Genomic DNA, 9,905 nt, shown 5'->3' with positions numbered 1-9,905 from the left:
GCTACTTGGTCTTCAGTTTTCACAAGTCAATCTGCTCTGCTAGTACCATTTCTTTGATGAAATGGTAGTGAACTTCAATGTGTTTCTATCTTGCATGATAGACGGGATTGCTTGCAAGCATAACACTGCTTAGATAATCATAATGTAGCTTCACTTTGCTGTTCAAGTGGATCCCCAAGTTAGTCAGTAACTTCCGTAGCCAAATAGCTTCACATGCCACTAAGGCCACACCACGATACTCAGCTTCTGTACTAGACAATGCAAATATAGGTTATTTCTTACTCTACCAACTGATCATGCTGCTACTCAATCCAAATGCATAGCCACTGGTTGACCTCCTGTCATAAGCACAACCAACCTAGGCAGCATTAGTAAACCTTGTCAAGTCAAGGGGTTTCCCATATGCATAAAATAGCCCATAATTTTTCATAGCCTTTACATATCTCATGATTCTCCTGACTGCATGCAAATGCGGTTTGTGAATCTTCTACATGAACTGACTGATCATCCCCCACAGCATAGCTCAAGTCATGACAAGTAATGGTCAAGTAGATCAAGCTGCCTACCATCTGTCTATACATGGTTACATTCTCAATCTCTGTCCCAACATCAATCCACAGCTTGAAATTTTGCTCTAAGGGTGTATCCATAGCCTTGCATTCAGCCATACCATACTTCTGTAATATGTCAGAGCATATTGCTTCTATAACAACCATATGCCTTAAGGTGTAGACACTACCTCAATGCCCAAAAAATATTTCAGCTCACCAAGATCTTTGACTTTAAATTCAGCCTCCAAACATGATTTAATGTTAGCAATCCTGCTCTCATCATCTCCAATGATGATAAGATCATCAACATAGACAACCAAAAATACATAGCCATGATCTGTCTTTTTCACAAACAAACTGTGATTAGCATCACCCAATTTAAACCCATGATGTTGTAAATAACTACTAATTCGAGCATTCCATGCTCTAGGTGCCTGTTTCAACCCATATAATGCATTTTTCAGCCTACATACATGTGCTGGGAATTCTGGATGCACATAGCCTTTAGGTTGCTCCATGTAGACCTCTTCCTGCAACTCACCATTCAAAAAAACATTTTTTACATCCATCTGCCATAGTTTCCAGCCTTTAGCTACTACCAATTCAATGAGAGTTCTGATAGTACCCATTTTAGCCACAAGGTTGAAAGTCTCCTTATAGTCAAGACCGTACGGTTGCGCGTACCCTTTTGCAACTAGCCTAGTCCTGTAGCATTCCAATGACCCATCTAATTTGCACTTAACCTTGTACACCCATTTGTAGCCAATGGGAACTTTGCCATCGGGCAATTGCACTAAATCCCACGTTCCATTTTCAGCCAAAGCTGAATACTCCTCATCCATGGCAACACATCAGTTCTCATCTACAATTGTCTCATCAAACTTTGTCTGTTCTTTAAACCCTGTCACCTTCATCATATAAGCATAATGATGGGCTGAATATCCAATGTAAGTGTACCTATCAACTGGCCTTCTGATCCTCTTATATCTCCTCAACTGTGGCTCTCTACCTCTCATGAGGCGGTACATACCGATTTTTCCTAGCACTTGGCGTCATAATAGACGAAATCCCCAACTCATTGTCCAAGCTATCACTGCTAGACGACTCATAACCTACAGTAAGTGGTCATGCTACATCCTCAAATACTTTTTCTTTTTCCTTATCCACTCTCCCCCTCACTGACATATCCGTGTCAATGGACGTAGGAGTGCAGTTTTGCAACCTACCAGACCACGGACTCACTGTAGATGATACATCACCTGTTTGACCACTCATAGATGTACTAATTGCATGGGTGTTTTTAGCATTACCTATGCTGGCTGATCCATTAGTAGGCACAACAAAACTGGATTTCCATACCAGGAAATAAGCTCGTTAAAGACAACATCCCTACTTATCAACGTCTCAAGCATAGACGGCACATAACATTTATAGGCTTTTCTTTCGTGTGCATAACCCAAAAACATGTTCTTTACTGCTTTAGGATCCAATTTCTTTCTCTTTTCATCTGGTATATGCACATACGCAATGCATCCAAAAACTTTTAAGTGCCTTATGTCAGGTCTATGACCATACAACCTCTCATAAGGTGTAACCTCATGAATCCCTGTTGTAGGGGTTTGATTCAACATATAGACAGCAGTCATCACTACTTTGGCCCAGTAAGCATTAGGCAGACATTTTTCATTCAACATAGCTCTAGCTGACTCCATCAGTACCCTATTTTTTCTCTTTGCAACACCGTTCTGCGCAGTGTATAGCTGCAAGTGAGTTGCCTTCTTATCCCATACTTTGCAAGATACCTATCAAAATCCTTAGAGACATATTCACCACCTCCATCTGATATTAGAAAAGAGATATGATAGGATAATTCATTTTGAGCATGTTTTTTGAAATCCCTGAATGTATCAAATAATTCATCTTTGTGCTTCAATATATACAGCCAAGTATACTTACTGAAATCATCAATGAAAGATACATAATAACGGACTCCTCCAAACGAAGCATTATGCGATGGTCACCAAACATCAAATTGCACTAACTGCAAGGGTCTCGAACTATTCCTGACATGCTTCATGAAAGGAAATCTTGCCTGCTTTCCAAACTGACATGTAGGACATACATGACCAAATTCATTATACTTGAATTTAGGTAATCCAAGTACCACTTCCTTCTACTACATAGATTTCAACTTTTGTACATTGACATGGCCAATCCTTTTATGCCAAATCTCTACATCCCAAATAGCACTCTCATCATGTGCAAACATGGCTACCTTGAGTTCTAGAATGGATGCGTCCAATGTAAACATCCTGCCATCCCTTCTGCCTCTGGCAATTAATTTGCAGCCATTACCATATTCTTCAATAAAGCATCCATCTTTATTGAATCTCACTTGCAAGTTTTGTTCTGCCATCTATCCCCCACAGACAGAAGATTATTGGTTATTGATGGTACATGCAATATATCATGTAGGCTCTTTTTCTTGCCATCAATCATCATTAAGGGAATAATTCATGTGTGTTGAATGTCATGTTGGGTGTCATCATAACCATGTGAACTTGCAACCATCTCATCGAACCACTCTCCATGGGGTGTCATATGATTTGAAGCCCCAGAGTCGATGTACCATCTATCATCTATGTTTTGTCTAGATGCATTCTTGGACACATGCTGCATGGTAAATAATCAGTCAACTTGCTCATCATGAGTAATGCTAGAAGATGCATAGTGCCCATGATGTTTGCCCTTTGCCTTCATATCTCCTTGCTTCTTGTAACAATCCTTTGCAATGTATCCATATGTGCCGTAGTAATGACATTCCTTATCTCTATTGGACTAATCATTTGACTGCCATGAACCAGATCCACCACCTCTACCATGGGGTGATCTTCCCTTGCCTCTAAAGCCGCCAGATCCATGATGTCCCTGTGTATTTGTGCAATGCCAATTACCCTACTATTGTTGTCCATAGGTGTTTCAAGTGTCACCACGACCTCAAAATGAACCATGGCCTCTGCCACCTCTGCCACCCTGGCTAGAGTATAAAACAATGTCTCTGCCCTGAGACACACTAGAACCTATATTCAATCCAAGCTTTACCTCCTCATGCAATAGCAAAGCAACTAGCTCATCCCACCCATTGTGAAAGATGCGGGATCTAGGACATGGTAGTGAGTTATGGTGGATGGAAGGAGAAGTGTGAACTCATGATGGAGAAGACAAAGACACTGTTTGTTACACAAGTGAATTAGGTTCCAAGATTGAGACTTGGACTCATAAACACAATCTTGTGTAACAAATAGTGTCTTTGTCTTCTCCATCATGAGTCCACACTTCTCCTTCCATCCACCATAACTCACTGCCATGTCCTAGATCCCGCATCTTTCACATGGTATCAGAGCACAGACGGGCATGGCACTGCTCCTCCAACTCCAATTCACTCTCATCTAACTTAGTTTGAGCTCAGTCCATCTCAGGCCAAGTCTAGGACCTCATCTCCTACTCTTTCTTCTCACTGCCCTGCTTGGCAGCCATAGCTACACAGCACATACCCTGCTTTGAACACTTATATCTCCTCATAGAGACCATATCTCTTCACGATTCCTTCTGGGGGAATCTTCCCCAACACAAGATCCTCCTCCTTGGCACCTCACACCTAAGCATTATACACCCTGGAGTTCAGGATTGTCAATCTTCTCTGCTTCTGCTTTGGGTGTCCTCCATAGCCAATAGGACCCAGCTCACTTGGAGCTTCTTGATCTCCCTCCACAGGCAGAATTTCAACACGATTTCTTCTGGAGAAATGTTCCTTGGCTCAAGGCGCTGCCTCCTGTCACTTTAAACACCAACATTGGTGATCTACAGCTCCAACATTGCAGAAATTCACCGTCGCTGTCCAGATCTGCGTCGTGTCTGTTCGAGCTCCCTGCGTGCGCCGTGCTGTCCGCGATCTGGACGATTTCCATGGGGGCTTTGATAGCCCTTGACATAAGCTTCGTAGATGTATAAATTTTTTTGAAAACGATCAACTACAAGTCCTGGAATCTGAAAAAAACCAGGCCCCTGTCCCAGAAACCCTAATTTCACCATAGCCAAAATCTCTCAAGCTCTTTTTTTCTCTCATTTTCTCACTCCTGACACTTTACCAAGCTAAAGCTCACTCTAATCCATTGTCCCAGTATCAAATCAAGGAGGGGAAGGACCTGAGAAGATTGAAGAACAACCGAACGATCCCGAACAAGAAGAATCAAGCTCAACATCAACACTGACATAGTGTGTTTTCACACTATCACTACCTGTGTCTCTTGACACATTGTAATCTGCTCTTCCACCGATAAAATCTCAAAATTCTTGAGTTGATTTTCTGCTAATCTTGCAACCTCAACATGGGAAAATACTCTCCAAATGCTCGATTCAAAGGAGTCGGGTCTCACACTTGGCAAACCCGCATTAAGCTCATTCTGATGAAGAAGGGTCTTTGGGCCATCACAAATGGCAAAGAGAAGAAACCTCGAGATGCGGACCTTGCAGTTACTTGGCAGAAGAATGATGACAAGGCACAAGCCATCATCAAACTGGAATTGGACGACAGCTACATCCATCATGTGGATGCCTGTGATACGTCCCATGACACTTGGGATAAATTGGATACCTTATTTGGTGCACAGTCAAAGTCGTCTAAGTATGGTCTATTAATTGAATTTTTCCGACTTGATATGAAGCCTCATACATCCCTGGCATCCCATCTGAACTACATGGAAAGCCTGCTTACTCAACTTGCAAGAATAAAGCTAAAAATGGATGAAGATGTTTGTATTGGTGTCTTGTTAAAAGTTTGCCTCCTGCTTATGATAATGTATCAACCACTCTAACCAACATGCCTGATCCTCAACTTGTTGATATTAAAGCCTCTCTGCTAGAGGAAGAAAAGAAACTTAAAAGCAAAGAAGAGCCTAGCACTTCAAAGGATGAACAAATGTTATATGTAAACAACAGATACAAAGGTAAAAATGAACTGCTCTTTTGTGACTTCTGCAAAAGGACCGGACACACTGAGAAGTTCTATCATGCTAGAAAGAGGTCCCAAAAGGCCTATCTTGCAACTGTGAAAGAAGAAGAAGACCATGGACCAAAATATGGAGATGAAGATGAAGATGAAGATCACCAGGATCGGAAGGACAAGTCTCATCAGTCCTACTCTCATTACTCTGATAGACTGTTTTAAAAGCCTTGTATTTCCTTGCCCTAATGCTTCCTGCCATAAGCTTTGTAAACTCCTCATGTAACTTGGCATTACAGTCCCTGTACACTTTGTGAGGCCCCTGTTATAGCCTCTGGATGTCCATCATGTTTTGGTGCCCACACTTAGCCATTTCTGCGAGCCTCTGGTGTCTACCATGTTTGTGGTGTGCTCACACTTTGCAGGTGGTTCTCATTACAACCTCTACACACTTTGTGCCTTTCTAGTTGTGATTGAGGAGGGGTGTTGAGATTCAACAATCACACTCATTGACAGCCTCTTTGTATGGAGCTTCAGGGCCAAGGACATGCAAGCTAACCTATCCCATATGCACAATGGTGCCTACTGCAGTTTCCTACTTTCCTATAAAGAATTGTACTTGCTTCCTTTTCTTAATGCAATGATAGTACTCTTTTCTTTTCAGTGAAGTGTCAATGTCATTGTCCACATACACAAGATTGTGTTTATGAGTCCAAGTCTCAATCTTGGAACCTAATTCACTTGAGGGGGTTTAGCTCTAACAGAAATAAATGTATCAAAAGCTTTGTATTATTTGCCAAGTCCATTCAGTGTGACAGCAATCATATGATCTTCAAACACCTTTGATCCAATGGTTGCAAGCTGGTTTGCTATGGTCTTAACTTCTGTCATATAAACCTAAATGCTCTTGCATTCCTAGACATGTTGTTGAACTGTTGTTTCAGTTAAATCTTCCTTGCATGTGTTACATTTCCATAGTTCTTCATGAGTATGCCCCATGCATCCTTTGGAGATTCACATCTAGTGATCTGTATTTCCATAGCATCAGATATACATAAAGAAAACCAATGCAACACCTTGCATGCTCTCTCAGTCCATAGCTTATGAGCTCTTTTCTGATCATTGGTTGGGTTCCTCTCATGCACTTCAGGTTCAGCTTTATCACCTGTGCATAGGTCCCAATATCCTCTATCGACCAAGAAATTCTTCATATGGAATTTCCACAAGGCAAAATTCTTATTATCCAACTTTTCACCGTGGCAATCTATGTAATGTTGTCACTGCCCTACGAATTTGCCATGTTGCAATAGACTTTTTTTGTCAAATGCCTGACTTCCTACAAACCAACAAGTATGACTGACCAAGTGCAGTCCTTAACTATTTATGACAGTTTTTCTACAACAAGCTCATTGTAAAATAAGTGTATTTCATTCCAATGACAGCTCAGAAAACATCCACAAATAGGTAGTCCCTTATGTAGGTATAATGGTGAATGCATACACAATGTAGTTGCTTCAGTTTTATCTTCTGCAACCTTACTATCAAAATGCATACATACAATCGGTCAACTGTAGACTATTAGTGACCAGCAACTTATTTAGTACCAAAACTGAGTCATATACATGTCATAGATGTCCCAAACCTTCATAAACAACTACTAATACATGTAGTAGTCCAAACATAAGCATATAGACACAAATCAGTGCATAACCAGCAAGTACAAGTGTCAAATATTTTGTTCACTGATTTTAATCAACAAATACTTAGTGAAATAAAGTCTTTTCATCCAACACAGCCCCAAATCATTGCTAGGTTCAATACATGAGCATTCGGGTAATCATAGTCTTCATGTCTTCATGAGAATTCGATACATAGTACTAACCAAAGTCATCTAATACTCCACGACCATTAAGTGCTTGCTTCTTATAGATTCATGACAGTTTTCAGCCTGCCACAGACTCTTAGATCAAAGTACTTTTGTCACAAATTGCAGCTTCAATGCATAGGAGCAAGTACATATGTCTTTGAAGTAAATTTCTATGCTTCAATGATGGCCAAGGTACCTATCATATGACTTCAATGCATCAACGAAGGTCAAGTATATGCTGCCCTGTCACTATTAACAGCAAGTCTTCATTGTTTTCAGATCTGTATATCACTGTTACAGCTCAAACATGAGCTCCCATCAATGCATCTTCTTCTTAAAATCTTTGAGCACCTGTCAAAGGGCATAACCAAGCATTCTATCACTTAGAATGCAACCAATGTGTCGATTTGTGGGCAATGGAGCTTTAGCCTACATCAGGCGCAATCATGCAGATCTGTAATCTTGTTCGAGCAACATGTGATAAAGATAATGATGATGACCAGGCACTCTAATGTGCTCAATGAAGTCTTACAAGTCTCCCCAACAAGCTATTGCCATCATTTCATCCAATGAAGACCACAAACTTACAGTGCATACCTTCAAGAAACAATGGCAGCTTGCTTGTTGACCTTTGACAAACTTGAGTCTTCAACTTCTTCAGATCTTCTTTAGTTCCTCCTACTCCTGAGAGTCCACCAGACTAAGCTCCGATACCATATTCAAAGAGAGGCTGAGATAGACAAAGAGTAGAGCAGACTCAAGAGCCTTTAGGCTTATATTCCTTCTTCTTTTGTTATTCCATACAATCTCTAAAAGACACAAAGTAAGAGTAAGTGTTACTCTAGGTCTAACTGATCAATACTCGACTAAGGTTAGATTAACCCTACACGAACTTATTCAATGACACACACATGAATAGCTATATCTAGCTGGAGTCGATCTATCACACATGACATAAAGAAGGATGGGGAAATACTCAGAGCTTGATTTCTAACACTAGGAAGATATGAGGACAATGGGAAAGAGGGCCGGCCAAGTAAAAAAGGGAATAAGGGGATGACTGCCCAAAAGGGATTTAGGGTTTTGTGTATAAAGTTGAAAAGTGAATGAAGAGCTCATTCTTTAGTGCGTGGCAAAGTGGACTCATCTTCCTCTCTTCTTCTCTCCTTCTTGCTTGCTTGTGTGTGCTTGAGAGAGGGTGTGTGAGAGTGTGAGGGAGTGAGTGTGTGAGGGTGAGGGATCAAGAAGCTCTCCATCATCTCCTCTCTTCTTCTCTTCTCTTCTCTTCTCTTGTCTCACGTGCGGCTATAGAGGATGGAGCTTGAAGGTGGAGACTTGAGGTTGCTTGATAAACTCTGAGTCGGACCAGTCTAGTCTGATCAAACCATCCAATCAGATGTACTAGATGGATTGTTCTACTCCCACAGTCATAGACCACTAGAATCGGACCATCTGATTCACGTAATCGGACCAATTGGGCAAAAGACAAAATAACTAGGAATAGGACCATCCCCTAGGTTAGGACCAATTGGGACACATTTCCAAACACCCCTAGAGACCTAACCCGGCTTGCTGAAGCCAAACACCAAAGAAAACTAGAATGGTGTAGTCTAGAAGTGACCACTAGTAGCTTGGCCAAGAGATCCAACCTGACTTAGAGCCATACTAGGTCACGTACAAGCCAAGGGGGTAGCCATACATGTATGATTGTTTTGTTTTATTTGCACATCCCATAGTGATTTCTTTTATATAAGTACACCAAAAGGACAGAAATCCTAAATTTGCACCATGCACAATAGAGCACCCAGCATTGAGTGTACACAAGTTGAGGATTGTTTTCAATAATAAGGAATAGACTCAGACATAAGAACTCGAAGGAACCCACCAATAGGAGGAGACTTCAAAACACAATCAAGTACCTCAGAGCCCCATTAATAGGACCCTCGAAGACGGCTGCAGGATGAAAAGAACATCAGGATTGAGGGCAAACCGCTACCAGAGCTACTCAGATTGATCAACAACCTTGTGGAGTAGGAAGCAGGAATGATGTCAGGAGCAAATGCAAACCAGGGAGGCAATCAGCTAGACTTGGGTGAGTTCCTAGTCATGGTCCAAAAGACGGTCAATGAATACAATCTATCGAGACCATAATAGTAATCCAAAGTAGGCCAATAGAGAAGATAGTGGCAAGCCCAGAGGAAGAGAGGAAAGCAATTAGGAAAGTGCTATAGGGCATAGAGGCCTACAACGAGCAAAGAGCTAGGAAGCTGCAACAGGACATAGATGTGCACGAAGCGCGATGTGTGCTAGCCTTAGTTGGAAAAAGCAAGGAGGGACCAAACATGGAGAGAGAGAGAGTGCTAGAGGTAGACCTCATTATGCTGAGTGATCTTGTGACTAAGCGGCTCATGGACAACAACACAACTATTGAACAAAGTACAGTAGACTAGCGACCTCTCTACTCTCAAGCCTAGGAATCACTCAG

The sequence above is a fragment of the Lygodium microphyllum genome, chromosome 18, assembly GCF_053477565.2.
Source record: "Lygodium microphyllum isolate KBCC chromosome 18, Lygodium_microphyllum_v1.1.10, whole genome shotgun sequence".
In the NCBI taxonomy this organism is placed as follows: Eukaryota; Viridiplantae; Streptophyta; class Polypodiopsida; order Schizaeales; family Lygodiaceae; genus Lygodium; species Lygodium microphyllum.
The sequence above is the reverse complement of the archived record's forward strand: the minus strand, read 5'-3'. Positions refer to the sequence as shown.